Genomic DNA, 17696 nt, shown 5'->3' with positions numbered 1-17696 from the left:
CTAGACCCTCACCACTTGTGTTCTCTAGGAAGAAAAGCTTTTCTTCCGGTTTGCCAGTCTGTGTCCCTTGAACCTTTAAGATCCAGGACTTTATTTTTTTTAAGTGTTTTACTTTGGAAACTCCCAGGTTCCAGGGGAGACCCCATATGAACACACAGGTCCAGCCCTCAACTCTAATTTAAATGTGGCTGGTCATATCTTATGTAGAAACTCTTGTCTGTTGAATGTTTTAATTTATTATCTTCTGGTTCTGCTCATACCCTACCACACTGAGTCTCTGGGGGACAGATCCAGCACTGCTCATAACTCTGTGAGCTGACCACCAGCAGCACCAGAAATGAATGTCCTCGCTTCCTAGGAAAGCACTCAGGCTCTTGGTTGGAGAAAAAGGAGCTACATTTGAACGCTACACCTCAATTTCTATTGGCTATTGCTAGTATTTTAAAAGTTAACTGATTTTTAAAAAATTTTACCTGGATCCAGTTACCTCGTTTAATTAATTTTGGTCTGAAGAATTTTTTAGTTTCATTTCCTAGCTTTTCTAGATATACAATAAAACAGTAACGATTAGTGTTCTCTTAATTTCCAATCTGTATGCCACTTATGTCAAACATCAGCATTAAAAAAAAAGTTGAACAGTGAATAACAGGCATATTCCATGTCTTGTTTCTAATTTTCAGAAAGGTTTTTAAGCATGTCACAGTTGTACCTGTGGTTCACCCTCATTGTTTCTGATAAGTACTGTGTTAAGGAAGTTTTCTTCTATTCCTGTTTTTAGAAGCAGCAATATGTTATAGTGGTAAAGAGCACAGATTTTGTGCCTGGAAACCTAGGTTCAAATCCTGCCTCCATCACTTTCCTTAGGTGTGTAATCTTGGACAAGCCACTGGGCCCAGGGAAGTCCACTCCATCATGAGTGCCCTTCCTTTTGTCTTTCATGTGTAAAATGGAGCTACCTCATAGGGCCTTGAGGATAAAATTCATTTATAAGTATAAGGAACTTGAAACAGTACTTGACATGTAGTGTACACATACTGTAGGAAGTTATCATACTAAAGTTTTTATTATGAACGGATGCTAAGTTCTATCAAAAACTTTAAAAATCTGTTGGTAAAATTTCATGGGTCTTATGCTTTACTCTTTTTGTATCAATTTTGTTGGCAGGTTTCCAAATAATTGAAATTTTCTTGTGTTCCTGGAATAAAATCTGTTTTTTCATGGTGATTGTATCTTATTTTTGAAGTACAGAACTAGATTCAGTTTGCTTAGCAAAATTAATTTGGGAGTTTTGTTTCTCTTTTGTTACCTGGAAGAGTTTGCATAGTAAGGGAGATATTCTTTGCAGAGTACAGATAACTGGGCCTGATCCCTTTTTGGGAGGAAGGGGATTGGGAGGGACATACCTTGAGCAGCTGTCTTAGTTGGAATTGCTGTAACAAAATGCCGTAGAGTGGTGGCTTACCAAACATTTATTCCTCAGAGGCTGGGAAATCCAAGATCAAGTTGCCAGCATGGTTAGGTTCTGGTAAGAATCCTTTGAGTCCTGGCTGCAGCCAGCTGCTTCCTTGCTATATCCTCATATTGCAGAGAAAGAGAACAGCTGTCTCTTCCTCTTCTTTTTTTCTTTCAGTGTTTGTTTTTATTTATTTGCTTTCTCGGGTCTTAGTTGCGGCATGTGGGATCTTTGATCCTTGTTGTAGCGTGCGGGATCTTTAGTTGCAGCATGTGGGATATAGCTCCCTGACCCAGTATGGAACCCGGGCCCTCTGCATTGGGATCATATAGTCTTAGCTACTGGACAGCGAAGTCCTTTCCTCTTCTAATAAGAACTTCATTAACTCCATCATGAGTGCCCTACCCACATAAACTAACCTATTTTGAGTTACTTCCTCAAAGCCCAACTCTACATAGGATCACCCTTAGGTGGATTATGGTGATTAGGGCTTTAACACATGAATTTCAAAAACACAGACATTCAGTCCATACATTCTGCCTCTGGCTTCCCGAAATTCAGGTCCTTTTCATTTGCAAAATAAATTAATTCCATCCTAGCAGCCCCAAAGTCTTAATTCAGCATTAGCTTTAAAGTCTGAAGTCCACAAGTCTCATCTAAACATTATCTAAATCAGATAGGGGTCAAATTCAAGCTGAGGCAATTCTTCAGCTGTGAACCTGTAAAACCAGACAGGTTATATGCTTCCCAAATAAAGTTCTGAGTGTTTATAGGGTAGACATTTGATGTCAATAAAACCCACAGTCCTTCCCTCCTGTGTTTCTCTCCTGTGTCTTTGTTACTATTCATACAGAACATTAACCTTCTGACATTTGGGGTCACCAAATGTGGGTAATTTTCCCCACACTAATTCTCTGGAACACCAGCTGGGTGTCCCACAATTTAGCCCAGTTCTGACACTCTGGAGACAGTGTCAAACTGCACAGTTTAAGGGATTGGTCTCACAAAATTTACACACACACACACCAACTTTAGATACTAGTTCCAAGCCCAGGTTATCACCTGCGCTATTGACTAACCAGCGTAGATCAGAGGTTCCAACAACCACCTCGGGTTTAATTTGCTAGAGTGGTTCACAGAACTCAGGAAAACAGTTTACTTATATTTTCTGATTTTTGTTTTTTCTTATAAAAGCGTATGAGGATGGATACATAGAGTAAGATCTGAGAGGGTCCCAGCACAAGAGCTGCTGTCTCTATGGAGTCAGGATGTGTCACCCTCTGAGGAGCTCTCTGAACCTGGTATTATTGGGTTTTTATGCAGGCTTCATCATGCAGGCATCTCCATTATCAAGAGAACAGGGTGGGGGCAGAAGGAGCTGAAAATCTCAAGCTTTAACCATGGTTTTTTCTTTCCTGTGACCAGCCCTCATCCAGGAGCCTACACAGAGTTACTTTATTAGAATGAAAGATGAGACTTCCTTGGTGGTCCAGTGGTTAAGACTATGTGCTCCCAATGCAGGAGGCATGGGTCAGGTTCAATCCTTGGTTGGGGAACTTAAGATCCCACAAGCCACACAGTGTGACCAAAAATAAATAAAGAAAGCAATTTTCCTATCACTTAGTAAATTACAAAGATTTCAGGAACCCTATGTCAGGAACCAGGATCAAAGACCCAAATATTAGAACAAAAGGTGCTCCTGGTGCTCTTACCACTTAGAAAATTACAAGGACTTAAGGGACTCTGTGCTAGGAACTAGGGGCAGAGACCAATGTGTATTATCTCACATTTCAATTCCAAAAAGGAGAAATCTGAAGGGAAAAAGTGTGCTTGTTCAAAACTTAGTTATTCTGGCTCAGTTCTCTGCTCTCCAGGATTAGGGGTGATAGTCCCGCCTTCTGGATCCACCGGCTTATCAGAGCTCTAGGGGAGTCTTGCTCTCAAACCTCTAAGTGGCTCTGCCCTCGTGGATTCTGTGGGAGTTGTCTGGTCTGTCTGAAACTGAAGTGGTAACCCTGATGATCTCAATCATTCTAAGGGTTATTCTTCCTTTGTCTTGAAGAAGCACACTTTCACACTCTGTCTTCATTTCTCATTTTACAACTTCAGATGCAGTCATACTGGAGGTTAGGGCTTCAGCCTGTTAATTTAGGGGGGACACAATTCAGTCCTAGCAATACCTCCATTCCCCTGCAATATGCCACCAGTGGTAAGCCTCGATCTGCAACAACCCAGTTATCCTCAGAATTACTTGTTTTAAAAAATTATTTTGAGAGCTCAATAGTTCTGTCGTGTAGGCTTAGTAGATGCAGTGTGTGAGCTTAGTTGCTCCTCAGCATGTGGGTTCCTAGTTCTCCGACCAGGGCTTGAACTTGCGTCCCCTGCATTGTAAGGAGGACTCCCAATCACTGGACCAGCAGGGAAGTCCCTCTCAAGAATTACTTTTCAAAAAAAAAAAAAAGATAAAAGAATTACTTTTCATCCACTGTGTTGACATCCTCATTACTGACCTGACCAACAAGCTGGCCTTGACCAGTCTCTACATGAGGTCACGGATTTTATGACACGCAAGAAGGGTTGACAACCCTGATGAGATGCAAGACCTGCTCAAAAGTGCAGCTTCTATGAGCCACCTGGGCGAGTCATCAGAGGAGTATCCCTGATAAAGTCAACCAAAAGCTGCTGTCCTTGGCAGCTTCCACCAACAAGAAAGAAGCTAACTGTTAGGCCTGTTTGGCTATCGGAAGCAACAGGTACCAAATGTCCTTTATGGCAAGGTTACCTGCAAGACAGCCGTCTATGAATGGGACTCCTAAAAGCAGCAGACTCTAGAGGTTGTGCTAGATGCGTTGGCATGGGCCCTGTCATTGGGACCAATGATGCTTGCCAGCTCTGGAGCTATGTATCGTAGAGACTTACGTGATAATTGGAGCCTACAGGAACAAGAGACTGCTATTTGGATACATAGGCCTCTTGAGTTTGGGACATGTGAATACTAAAGGCAGCTGCCAGAAACACCCCCTTCAAATGGCAACTCCTAGTTGGCTTTTGGCCCTAATGAAAACAGAGCTCCTGACTACCAAAGCCCTGTATGTGACCTTAAGACCCAAGTTGCCCATCCTCACATGAGTACTCACTTATCTTATTAATAAAATAGGACAGGATTAACAAAGTGCTATCATTAATATTACATCCCATATCAAGCCTCAGTGGGATTCCAGGGGTGGGCCAACTCCGTGAAGCAGCTGCCTTTCCGGAAAGGACTGAACAGCCTGCAGAGAGCGCTCTCACCACACCCTTAGTGAAGTGCAATGCATGGGTCAGAGATGTTCCAGTTGATGGTATGGTTTGTGTTTGCATCTTTTCTTAGTTTTCACATTTTGGGACAAAGCATCCTGGGTTCAACCAATTCAGTGTGAATCTTTACCTCTTTCAGCAACACTGAGTATAGCTGCTAATGCCTCTGGGTGGTCGCCTGCCTGATCCTTCCTGTAGGCAAATTACCCACAACATATTTCATAATTGCTCTCTATAGAGTTGCCTGCTTCATTTTTTGGGTCTCAAACTTCCTTCTCAGTCCAGAGGTTATTGTGGAACTTAACAATAGAACAGTCATCTTAGGCTTGGGAAGTCATTTCAAGACAGTCATACCCTCCCCCAAGGAAAAATCACCAGCAGTTACAAGCAGTTAGTGGTCCAGGAAGATTGAGCAATGACACACCCAGCCCTAACCACGATACGGGTGGAACATTAACCCAAGGGTGACCAGAATGGACCATAAAAGAAGCCCAGTTTCTCTCCCCTACCGGAGGCAGACACTTCTGGGTCTCTCTTGCTGCTCCCTTGCAGTGTACTCAGTAAATCTCACTTGGTACCCTCACTTCTGACTCAGTAAATCCTTTTACCAGGTGCTGGCCCATCACCACACCCCTTGACAGTTACCATTCAGTATCCCTGCCATCCAACAACACTTGGGATACAGCAATAAATAAAAACAGATTTTATAGTCTCTCTTTCCCATTCCTATTTCCTGACCCAAAGATGGATCCCCTACCCATTACCGATAGAGATTCAGCTCTCCAGGAGAGCCTTCCTGATACTGTCTTTATCCCTGGATCCAAAGGCATACCATCATCTTTTTGGAGGAAGACAGAGGAGGGCTTTTAGAATGTTAGGGATGGAGGAAGGATGTGTGTGAGTTCCTGGCAAGGGAGGAGAGGCTGAATTCCACTTTAAAATCTTTTTAGTACTACTTAAAGTATCAGTATTTCTTTGCTATGTTAGAAAGTACTTTAAAAATTCAAACATCATCTTTGTAAAAGAGAACACATTTTTTGATTCCTTGTTTTCCCCCACGAAGCAGGGCTGAGTTTGTGACCAGGAGTGGAAAATCCCATTGTAGGGTAAGGGAGTTAGAGAAGACGAGGTTCGAAAAAAGAACGAGACCAGCATTTTACAGGAACAGATCACCTTTAATGAGGCGAGAAGGGGCAGCAGGGAGATTAGTGAGCTGCTGCACTAACCCAAGAAAAGAGTAAGTATATATAGGCATATATGTGGAAAGCTACTGTATTAAGGGGGCCTGTCCTCCAAGGTGGTTTGGAGTAGTTATCTCTTTAACGGCTGGGGCAAGGAATTTTGGAGATCAGCCAGAGGCTGGACCCGCTGGGAGCTGGGCGTAATCAGCCTTAATGTCCATTTTTTTTTTCCGGGTGAGACAGTTCTTTGTTTTGCATAGAATGGTGGGGAGGACCTGGAGGAGGGTTTTAACTCCAGGCTATTTTGAGCCAGGTAACTTTCCTTCACCCATCAGGACAGTTTTCTTTCTGTCACTTGGCCACAGCTAATTCTCAGTTGTACACTCTGATCTTTCTTTGGCCACAGTCCAGAGCCCCCCCACAACTCTCACCCCCGCCTCAATATACCAAGACTTATCTCTTCACATTTCCAAATAGGAGGTAAAGGAAATTCCCTGGTGGTCCAGTGGTTAGGACCCCACGCTTCCACTGCTGGGGCCTGTGTTCTGTCCCTGGTCAGAGAACTAAGAGCTCCAAAAACCCTGTGGCAAGGCCAAAATCAAACAAACAAAATAAGAGGTAAAAAAACAGGGGAGGTAAAACTTTCCTCCTTTTTCAAAGTCAAAAGCTAATGTGTTATAAATTTGAGAACAAGCAAATGAATAAAACCCTTCAGCAACGCTGCAGGGAATCTGTGTAAAAGGAAGGACCCTTCATCCTCAGGTTGTCAACCCTAGCTACACTTTGGACCATCTGGGTAGTTAAAAAGAAATAGGAAAACCTAGGCCCCACCCACAGTTTTGCACTTAATTGAGAAACTACTCAGGGGATTATGCATGCATTTGCAGTCACTCAGCTCTGTCCAACTCTTGGCGACCCCATTGAATGTAGCCTGCCAGCTACATTCCTTTCCATGGGATTTTCCAGGCAAGAATACTGGTTGTTGTTCAGTTGATCAGTCATGTCTAACTCATTGTGACCCCAAGGACTGCAGCATGCCAGGCTTCCCTGTCCTTCACAGAATACTGAAGTGGGTGGCCATTTTCTCCTCTAGGGGATCTTCCTGATCCAGGTATCAAACCTGTGTCTCCTGAGTCTCCTGCATTAGCAGATGGATTCTTTACCATCTGGGAAGCCAACACAGGGGATTATCAGTTCAATTCAGTAGCTCAGTCATGTCCGACTCTTTGCGACCCCATGGACTGCAGCATACCAGGCTTCTCTATCCATCACCAACTCCCAGAGCTTGATCAAACTCATGTCCATCAAGTCGGTGATGCCATTCAGCCATCTCATCCTCTGTCGTCCCCTTCTCCTCCTGCCTTCAATCTTTCCCAGCATCAAGGTCTTTTCAAATGAGTCAGCTCTTCACATCAGGTGGCCAAAGTATTGGAATTTCAGCTTTAACATCAGTCCTATCGATGAACACCCAGAACTGATCTCCTTTAGGATGGACTGATTGGATCTCCTTGCAGTCTAAGGGACTCTCAAGAGGCTTCTCCAACACTACAGTTCAAAAGCATCAATGCTTCGGCGCTCAGTTTTCTTTTCTTTTTTTTTTTTATAAAGTTTTATTAAAGTATAAAGGAGATGGAGAAAGCTTCTGGCATAGGCATCAGAAGGGGGCAGAAAGAGTACCCCGGCGCTCAGCTTTCTTTATAGTCCAACTCTCACATCCATACACGACTACTGGAAAAGCAGTAGCGTTGACTAGACGGACCTTTGTTGGCAAAGTAATGTCTCTGCTTTTTAATATGCTGTCTAGGTTGGCCATAGCTTTTCTTCCAAGGAGCAAGTGTCTTTTAATTTCATGGCTGCAGTCACCATATGTAGTGATTCTGGAGCCCAAGAAGATAAAGTCTCTCACTGTTTCCATTATTTCCCCATCTATTTGCCATAAAGTGATGGGACTGGATTCCATGAACTTTGTTTTTGAATGTTGAGTTTTAAGCCAGTTTTTTCACTCTCCTCTTTCACTTTCATCAAGAGGCTCTTTAGTTCTTGCTTTCTGCCATAAGGGTGGTGTCATCTGTGTATCTGAGGTTATTGATATTTCTCCTGGCAGTCTTGATTTCAACTTGTACTTCATCTGGCCTAGCATTTCACATGATGTGCTCTGCATAGAAGTTAAATAAGAAAAAAAAAAAAAGAAGAAGTTAAATAAGCAGGGTGACAATATACAGCCTTGATGTACTCCTTTCCCAATTTAGAACCAGTTCATTGTTCCATGTCCAGTTCTAACTTTGCTTCTTGACCTGCACACAGATTTCTCAGGAGGCAGATAAGGTGGTCTGGTATTACCGTCTCTTCAAGAATTTGCCACAATTTGTTGTGATCTACACAGTCAAAGGCTTTGGTGTAGTCAATGAAGCAGAAGTAGAATGTTTTCTGAAACTCTCTTGCTTTTTTGATGATCCAGCGGATGTTGGCAATTTGATCTCTGGTTCCTCTGCCTTTTCTAAATCCAGGTTGAACATCTGGAAGTTCATGGTTTATGTATTGCTGAAGCCTGGCTTGGAAAATTTTGAGCATGACTTTGCTAGTGTGTGAGATGAGTGCAATTGTATAGTAGTTTAAACATTCTTTGGCATTGCCTTTCTTTGGATTGGAAAGCAAACTGATCTTTTCCAAGCCAGGAGATTATATTGAGCAGCAAAAATTAAAAGTCAGTGATTTACAGTAACAGTTTTTTCCTACTCAAAGCCTGGTATAGGAACACAACGTGGGCACATTTGCGAGTTTCTCAAGAAATAGTCTTGTTGCAGAAGTTGGACCATTGAGAAACTAAGCACCATACTCAGAGGGTTGGAGAACTCAGGTTTATTAAGCCAGCAGTCCCAGATAAGCTAACACCCTCTAGTTCTGGGGCCTTCCAAGTTCAGGGTGAGCTTCATTCTTATGGGGTCAGAACACACAATTACAGTTGGCACTGGTTGATTGGTTACCTGGTTGCTATGGGCTACGGGCAGTTACAGAGTGTGGAAGTTGTTATGGGTTATGTGCAGGGAATTTCCAAACAGAAACTCGTAGAAGCAGAAACAGAACATTCCATACTTATCAGAACATCTTATAACTATAAGATGCTAGGTCATCTTGTTCCTCTCTCAGTGCAGCCAGTATCTTACAGAAGCAGAATGAGCATGAAGTTATTTCTAGCTGAGTCTAAGTTTTAAGTTTTCCTCTTCAGTCTTTACCAGCTTCCAGAGAGCTCCCAAAGTGGAATCTGCAGTTTAACAACCGGTTAAACCAGGGTAACCCCAAGTGATTTGTATTCATATGCACATTCAAGTTGGAGAAGCTCTGCCCTGGCTCCTGCCAAGTCAAGCAGCCCAACATGAAGGGAAGTAAAGCTCTCAGGAACCAGAGTTCCAAGGACAGGCTCCCAGCAGAGGAGGGGAGAGATCGCCTTGCTGCAGGCTCTGTGTGTTGACTCTCAGAGAAATCAGGTAGCAGCAGAGGTGGGCTGAGCTTCAAGAAGCTGGGCAGGACTTCAGAACAGAGCTGCTGTCTGAACAGAGCAGAAGGAGGAGTCTGCTCCTGAGTTCTGCAAACGCTGGAGGGCTGATCTGCTGAATCTGTTGGACCACAGCAGTCCGGGTGCTGTCCATGTTAGCTGCTGTCCTGCTGAGTAGTGCTAAGTTGCTTCAGTCGTGTCCAACTCTTTGCAACCCTATGGACTGTAGCCCACCAGGCTCCTCCGTCCATGGGATTTCTCCAGGCAAGAATACTGGAGTGGGTTGCCATTTCCTGCTCCAGGGGATCTTCCCAACCCAGGAATTGAACCTGCATCTCCTGAATTGGTTCTTTACCACTAGTACCACCTGGGAAGTCCACCCCAAACACAGAACCTGCTCAAGCTCCTCTTTGATGGGAACATTTTGTTCTCAGACAAAACAAAAAGCTCTTTTCAGTGGATGGTTATGAATGTTCAGCACCCCCAGCCCCACTCCAGCTGTCCCAGCCACCTTGAGTTCCACCCCTGTGGAGACCAGTTATCAGGAACATTATTTGTTCCACAGTAATCAGTACCAAGGTTGCAAAGAACTGTTGACTTATAGAAAGACACACGATGAAAGAATTGTGAGTTGGAGTTTTATTTGGGGGTCTTTTTGAAGATGAAAGTCCAAGAAAGAGCCCCTCAGTTGGCTCTGAGGAGCTGCTCTGAAGAAAGAGGGGAGAAACCAGTTTATATATGATTTTGGCAAGGAAATACATGTAGTCAAGCATATGTCTTGGTGGGTGTGTGTTAGTCTGTCAACCTTTGCAACCCTGTGACTCTTTGCAACCTTTGCACTTGTGAACTGTAGCCCACTTCTGTCTGTGGAATTCTCCAGGTAAGAATACTGCAGTGGGTAGCAGCCATTCCCTTCTCCAGCAGATCTTCCTGACCTAGGGATTGAATCTAGGTCTCCTGCATTGTAGAGGATTCTTTACTGTCTGAGCCACCTAGGAAACCCATATGTCTTGGTACAAAATTTCAAATGCATATATCAAAAGAAGAAAATATGGCAGATCATACAGAACAGATGTCTCAAGTTAATGGTTTTAGTGCATTTCTATGTATGGGAAGATTAAAAAAAAAAATCCAGGGCCATTAAAATTCTTCCTGAGATATACATCTAACTATCTATGGGGTTGGGCTTCCCTTGTGGCTCAGCTGGTAAAGAATCTGCCTGCAATGTGGGAGACCTGGGTTCGATCCTTGGCTTGGGAAGATCCCCTGAAGAAGGGAAAGGCTATCCACTCCAGTATTCTAGCCTAGAGAATTCCATGGACTGCATAGACTATGGAGTTGCAAAGAGTTGGACATGACTGAGTGACCGTTGCTATCTATGGGGTCTGTTTTTAACTGTCAGGTCAGCAACTACAGTGGGTTACAACTTAACCCTTGCAAAACTGGGTGGTGAGCAATGCTCTTTGGCTTAGCGATCCTCATTTTTCTGTGTCCACAGAACAAAGAGCTTTATTTTGGATCTGGGGAATTGCAATTTGGGAGACACAGTCTTGGGTAAAACCAAAAGAATGTTCCAAGGAAGAGAAAGAATCAGGGGCTTATAAAGGCAGAAACCACGAGATTGTTAAAGTTGTAAGAATTATGATTGGGTATGTAAAAAAGTAAAAATGTAAAAAAGGAATATTTGCCCTTAAGGGATAGACTGTCATAAGTTATTTAGGGAAAGGTTCTGATAAGTATCTTGGGTTTCTGAAATATTGTGTAGATGTTCTGTGTGCCTGCTTTAAGTCAATAAGCGGTCAAAAGTTCAGATCCCATCCTGGCTGAGATGGGTATAAGTCCTACTTCCTCAATGCCCTCTTGTCTCCATGTGAGTGAGTGCTCTTAGCAATACTGACTTCATTTTTATTTTCTTTTCACATATTTCAGATGGAAATTAATGGACATATTAGGCATAGACAAACAGTTCCTATCTTCCTTTTGGGTGTGTTGGATATTTTCCAGTTGCACTCTGTCCCCCACTGCTGCCCCACAACCACCATATTCACTCTTGGTTCTTCTGAACCCTGCCTTAAGACTTGGGAAGCTGACCTTCTTGGACTGCCCTCCAGCTTCCAGTTGGGTTATGCCAGTGGCAGGCCCTGACAGATCAGAAGGAAGCTCAAGTTTAGGAACTTGTTCCCCCAGATCACTGTATGCTGGACTGTGGATTGAGTATGTCCCTAAGCTGAAGGCTACAGCTTCTGTCAGGTAGTCTGCTTCTAGAGGTGGTAATAGCTTCCTGTTAAAAAACAAAATTCAATGGAATAAATTTTAAAGAGCTTGTTGGCTTTCTTCAACAATTCATGAATCAGCCAGCCTAGCAGATAGAAAGGAGCGCAGAGGAGCTTTACAAAACAAAAGACTAATAGGCAGAAGGGAGCAGGAATGAGGAAGTTATATAAGGCAAAAAAAGTGGGTTGATTATAAGGTTACTTTCCTTTATAAGGGAATGGCAAGGGTCTATCAGGTAGATTACCTAACTAATGCTGATCAGGAAATTTCTGATGGACTGGAACTAGTTTTAACATTTCAATTCTGGCAGAGTCAAAGCTTTTAGTTAAGTTTTATTTTGATGGCTTGGCACTTAGCATGAGCTACTCCATTTTGGGCCTGTTGTTTTGTTTTTACCATTTCAAATATCGCTAGCCTTGAGGTTTTGTACCATGTCCTTAACAATTATACTTTTTATATATCACCCCTTGAACCCTCCTTAGTTATACTGTGCCTTTGGTTTCTCTTCCATCTCATCAATAGCTCTCTTGCCAGGATCCACTCTCTGTTTCCATCCTTGGTGGCTGGGACATTGAAAAAGAACCTAAGGTGGTTCAAACAAGTGGAGCAGAGCCTCAGGTCAAAGATGGAACATCCCTCCTACTGAAAAATCAGTTTGGGAACATGGTGAGGCCTGGCACTAGGATGCATCTACCAGAAGACAACCAGGACAGCTCCCTGGCCCCTTGGCACAGCAGCTTGCACGTGTGCTGCAATGGGAGCAGGTGGTCTTTGTAGCATTGGCTCTACCCCCTCCCCATTCTCTGGTGTTGTTGATAGAGAACATTTGCTCCTACAGGCACTAAGCAGTCTCTTGATGTGGCTTTAGTCCTTCTTCAAGCAGCCTCTGTACCCCCAAACCTACTCCTCCAGGATTCCACAGATTGGCAAATAACACCACTTCCTCAACCACTAGGTGAGCCTTGTTAAAGCTCACCAATGGGGCTTTTAAAGACCAGACAGCAGGCCCAAAATGGAGTAACTGATGCTAAGCTCCAAAATAAAACTTAAAGTTTTGGTTTTGCCAGAGATGGAATTTTAAAACAATCCCAGTCTATCAAGAATTTCCTGATTAGCACTATCCTTTATAAGGAAATCAACCTTGCAACAACCCATATCTTTTTGCCTAGTATAATTTCCTTGTTCCTGCTCCTTTCTGTCTATAAACTCTCTTGCCTTGCATAACTCTTTGGAGCTCATTTCAGTCTCATAGATTGTATGCTGTCTGACTTATGAGTTTAAGGCCAATAAGATCTTTAAAATTTTCTTCACTGAATTTGTTCTTTAACAGTTTTAGTGATAAGAATAGGATCCAAGGGAGTCTACTAACATCCTCAAGGACAATGAAAAACACAGGCACTGGCACCACTGAAACCTTTTTTGGGAATGCAGAGTCTGATTTCCTGGACCAGGAATCGAACCTGTGCCCCCTGCAGTGGAAGTTAAAATTCCAGTCACTGGCTGCTGCTGCTGCTAAGTTGCTTCAGTCGTGTCCGACTCTGTGCGACCCCATAGACGGCAGCCCACCAGGCTCTGCCATCCTTGGACCACCAGGGAATTCCCTCTTGCTGCTTCTGAAGTTCATGGGTAAGCTTCTCTTGAATCTGAGTTCTCCCTTTGCATCTGAGCTTGCTGCACTCATCGATTTTCCAGTCCAGGGTTAACAGGGCAGCCTGGGCTAACAGGAGGCTCTAACAGAGCACCAGTTCTTAGCTCTTGGTCAGTCCACAGTACCATTTCTTTGGTTACCACTGGCATCCACAGGTCTGTTTCTTCTTTAGTTATTGTTGGTTTCTTCTGATATACATACACATAAGTTAAAAGAAAAATAGATTTATTGTTAATGGGAATCTTGGAAGGCCAAGATGCAAAATATGGGTTTAGACTGAGCACCTAAAAGCTGTTTGAGCTTGCCATCTAGATTGGTTAAGAAGTGGATCAATATGAGGTTACCCTCCAATCTCCAGAAAATTTTTGTGCATTGAGGAGCCCAGTAAAACATAAAACACTACAAAATCTCCAACCTGGTGGTACATTCCTGTTAGATAGAAATAGACTCCTCAAGTTCAAAAGAACTAAGTGCTCTACCTTCTGACACACCTGCTTATTTTTTGTCTAAGAACTGTGGTCCTAGAAGCTATAGATACATACAAAAATGTCAAAATATTACTAAAGACAACTCGATTTACAATGGCCATTATGGAGAACATTCCATAGTTAGACAAGGTCATTCATTCAAGAAGTACAATTGAGGGACTTCCCTGGCAATCCAGTGGTTAAAACTCTGCACTTCCAATGTAAGGGCTGTGGGTTTGATCCCTGGTTGGGGAACTAAGATTTCACATGCCACATAGCGAGGCCAAAAAAGAAAAAATTAAAAAAGGGAGTAAGACTTCAATTAAAATTATTTTTTTTTAAAGTACAGCTGAAATCAAGGGTTCCCAAATCAAATCAACCAAAAGGGATACTTATTACTTTAGTTGATATGCAGAAGCCTCCAAAAGGTTTGAAGATTCTAAAACAGCTTCACAGAAAGATTCATTGCAAAAGGCTAATGAAAAGTTAAAGGCACGAGAGGTACTCAGAACCAAAGACTACAAAACTGACGTGACTCCTACCGCTCCCATCTATCTTCCTTTACCTGAGTACTCGAAGTCTACTGATCCTCTGTGGATGAGTGGGAATCACCTTTTCACGCTGAAGAGACTATTAACCAATTACTTTTTATTTCATTTTTTATTTATAGTAAATTTTACTTTTGTTGATTTCCTTTAACAGAATTTCAGAGTAAGTCTGTGTGCCAAAATAAGCAAAAGAAGAGATATCCTAAATCTCATTAACAGATCTTTTTCACACTGTTCCTCTGAGTAGGGCAAAGGGTTGCAGGGTCCCCAGTGGTGACACTTAACATTTTGTCCCTGGAGATTTTACCTATAGATAGAGAAAGAACACATAACACCAACACACAAGAATCAAACCATATGAGGGTACCATAGGAAGAAGCTGATACACTCTGTCCACCTCTTTAGGGTTGTAATGATAATGACTGACTTTCTTTTTGCTAAGTTCAATCTTGGGTTGTTTTTTTTTTTTGCTTTTGTTTTAAGTAAAATGTCAGAAATACACAGAAGAACTGTACAAAAAAGATCTTCACGACCCAGATAATCACAATGGTGTGATCACTCACCTAGAGCCAGACATCCTGGAATGTGAAGTCAAGTGGGCCTTAGAAAGCATCACTATGAACAAAGCTAGTGGAGGTGATGGAATTCCAGTTGAGCTATTTCAAATCCTAAAAGATAATGCTGTGAAAGTGTTGCACTCGATATGTCAGCAAATTTGGAAAACTCAGCAGTGGCCACAGGACTGGAAAAGGTCAGTTTTCATTCCAATCCAAAGAAAGGCAATGCCAAAGAATGCTCAAACTACCACACAATTGCGCAAACGCTAGTAAAGTAATGCTCAAAATTCTCCAAGCCAGGCTTCAGCAATACATGAACCATGAACTTCCAGATGTTCAAGCTGGTTTTTTTCTAAAAGGTAGAGGAACCAGAGATCAAATTGCCAACATCTGCTGGATCATCGAAAGAGCAAGAGAGTTCCAGAAAAACATCTATTTCTGCTCTATTGACTATGCCAAAGACTTTGACTGTGTGGATCACAATAAACTATGGAAAATTCTGAAAGAGATGGGAATACCAGACCACCTTACCAGCCTCTTGAGAAACCTGTATGCAGGTCAGGAAGCAACAGTTAGAACTGGACATGGAACAACAGACTGGTTCCAAATAGGAAAAGGAGTCTGTCAAGGCTGTATATTCTCACCCTGCTTATTTAACTTATATACATCATGAGAAATGCTGGGCTGGAAGAAGCACAAGCTGGAATCAAGATTGCTGGGAGAACTATCAATAACCTCAGATATGCAGATGACAGCATCCTTATGGCAGAGACCGAGAAGAACTAAAGAACCTCTTGATGAAAGTGAAAGAGGAGAGTGAAAAAGTTGGCTTAAAGCTCAACATTCAGAAAACTGATATCATGCCATTTGGTCCCATCTGCTGCTGGTGCTGCTGCTAAGTCACTTCAGTCATGTCCGACTCTGTGCGACCCCATAGACGGCAGCCCACCAGGCTTCTCTGTCCCCGGGATTCTCCAGGCAAGAATACTGGAGTGGGTTGCCATTTCCTTCTCCAATGCATGAAAATGAAAAGTGAAAGTGAAGTTGCTCAGTGGTGTCTGACTCTTAGTGACCCCGTGGACTGTAGCCTACCATGCTCCTCCATCCATGGGATTTTCCAGGCAAGAGTACTGGAGTGGGTTGCCATTTCCTTCTCCTATCACTTCATGGCAAATAGATGGGGAAACAGTGGAAACAGTGGCTGACTTTATTGTTTGGGGCTCCAAAGTCACTGCACATGGTGATTGCAGCCATGAAATTAAAAGACGCTTACTCCTTGGAAGGAAAGTTATGACCAACCTGGACAGCATATTAAAAAGCAGAGACATTACTTTGCCAGCAAAGGTCCATCTAGTCACGGCTATGGTTTTTCCAATAGTCATGAATGACTGTGAGAGTTGGACTATAAAGAAAGCTGAGCGCCGAAGCATTGATGCTTTTGAACTGTGGTGTTGGAGAAGCCTCTTGAGAGTCCCTTAGACTGCAAGGAGATCCAATCAGTCCATCCTAAAGGAGATCAGTTCTGGGTGTTCATTGGTAGGACTGATGTTGAAGCTGAAACTCCAATACTTTGGCCACTTGATGTGAAGAGCTGACTCATTGGAAAAGACCCTGATGCTGGGAAAGATTGGGGGCAGGAGGAGAAGGGGATGACAGACGATGAGATGGTTGGTTGGCATCACCGACTCAATGGACATGAGTTTGGGTAAACTCCGGGAGTTGGTGATGGACAGGGAGGCCTGGTGTGCTGCAGTTCATGGGGTTGCAAAGAGTTGGACAGGACTGAGTGACGGAACTGAACTGAACTGAAAGTGTCAGAATATGTAAAAATGTTGTACTTACTTAACACAGTAAAAATAGTAGAAGTTTAAAGACTATTCATGAATCCAAGCTGGGCCATGACTACTACTGTTGAGTTTACTCAGTGCACTAATTCCAAGTTTAGCGACCATCAGCAAACTGGCACCTCCAATTAAACCTGTGGGCATCAGTTTCCCAGAGTGGTAGAATCTCATTCCCATGATGCCAGCCAAGGTTCCAGATGTAACTAAGAAAATCTAAATGTTCCTTGGATCTTGAGACAGCTGATAGGCACCCAGGCCTGCTAAACTACCAAAGCGAAGCCGAGTAGCCAGGGATGGGACACTGTCTGCTTTTGCGTAGCTAGTGGGCCCCCTGGGAGCAACCAGTGCTGCATAACCCAAGTCCATATAAAGGCACTATTTTCTTTCACTCTGTCCAGACAGAAGATTAAACTAGGCCTGTACGTCCTTCCTGAAGGACTGCACTGGCTGACAGGAGTGCACATGCCTTGCGCTGGAGAGTTGCCAAAGTTCCTTTTTTTTTTTTAGTGTTTATCTGTATTTATTTGGATGTGCCGGGTCTTATTTCGACGTGTGGGATCTTTTAGTTGTGGTATGTGAACTCTCAGTTGTGTCATGTGAGATCTAGTTCCCTGACCAGGGATCAAGCCTGGGCCCCCTGCTTTGGGAGTTCAGAGTCTTAGCCGCTGGACCACCAAGGAAGTCCCCGAAGTTACCTTTGAAAATAAGACTACCCAAGACTGCTGGCGATCTCCTTTGGGCATCTTCCATTTCTTGGTCAAAGAGGATGGGCCACAGTTAAAGAATCTCCTAAACCCAGGGAGGATCCCCAAAGAATCAAAGGACCCCAAAGAATTTAGAGTCCTCATCTAGACTGTCAGATCTTGACCAGCTTGTGCTTATGTTGCAGTACCCGGCAAAGCCCCAAGATGGAGGCAGAATGGCATAACCTTGA

General features: G+C 43.2%; 1 protein-coding gene across 7 annotated transcripts in view; it reads left to right on the top strand.

The window, feature by feature from the left end:
• ZNF445 (zinc finger protein 445) overlaps positions 1 to 17696 on the top strand; it is a 59740-nt gene that overhangs the window by 11195 nt on the left and 30849 nt on the right. The window lies entirely within an intron of this gene.

This window comes from Bos taurus, chromosome 22 (genome assembly GCF_002263795.3).
Source record: "Bos taurus isolate L1 Dominette 01449 registration number 42190680 breed Hereford chromosome 22, ARS-UCD2.0, whole genome shotgun sequence".
In the NCBI taxonomy this organism is placed as follows: domain Eukaryota; kingdom Metazoa; phylum Chordata; class Mammalia; order Artiodactyla; family Bovidae; genus Bos; species Bos taurus.
This window is presented reverse-complemented; position numbering and strand designations above follow the sequence as displayed.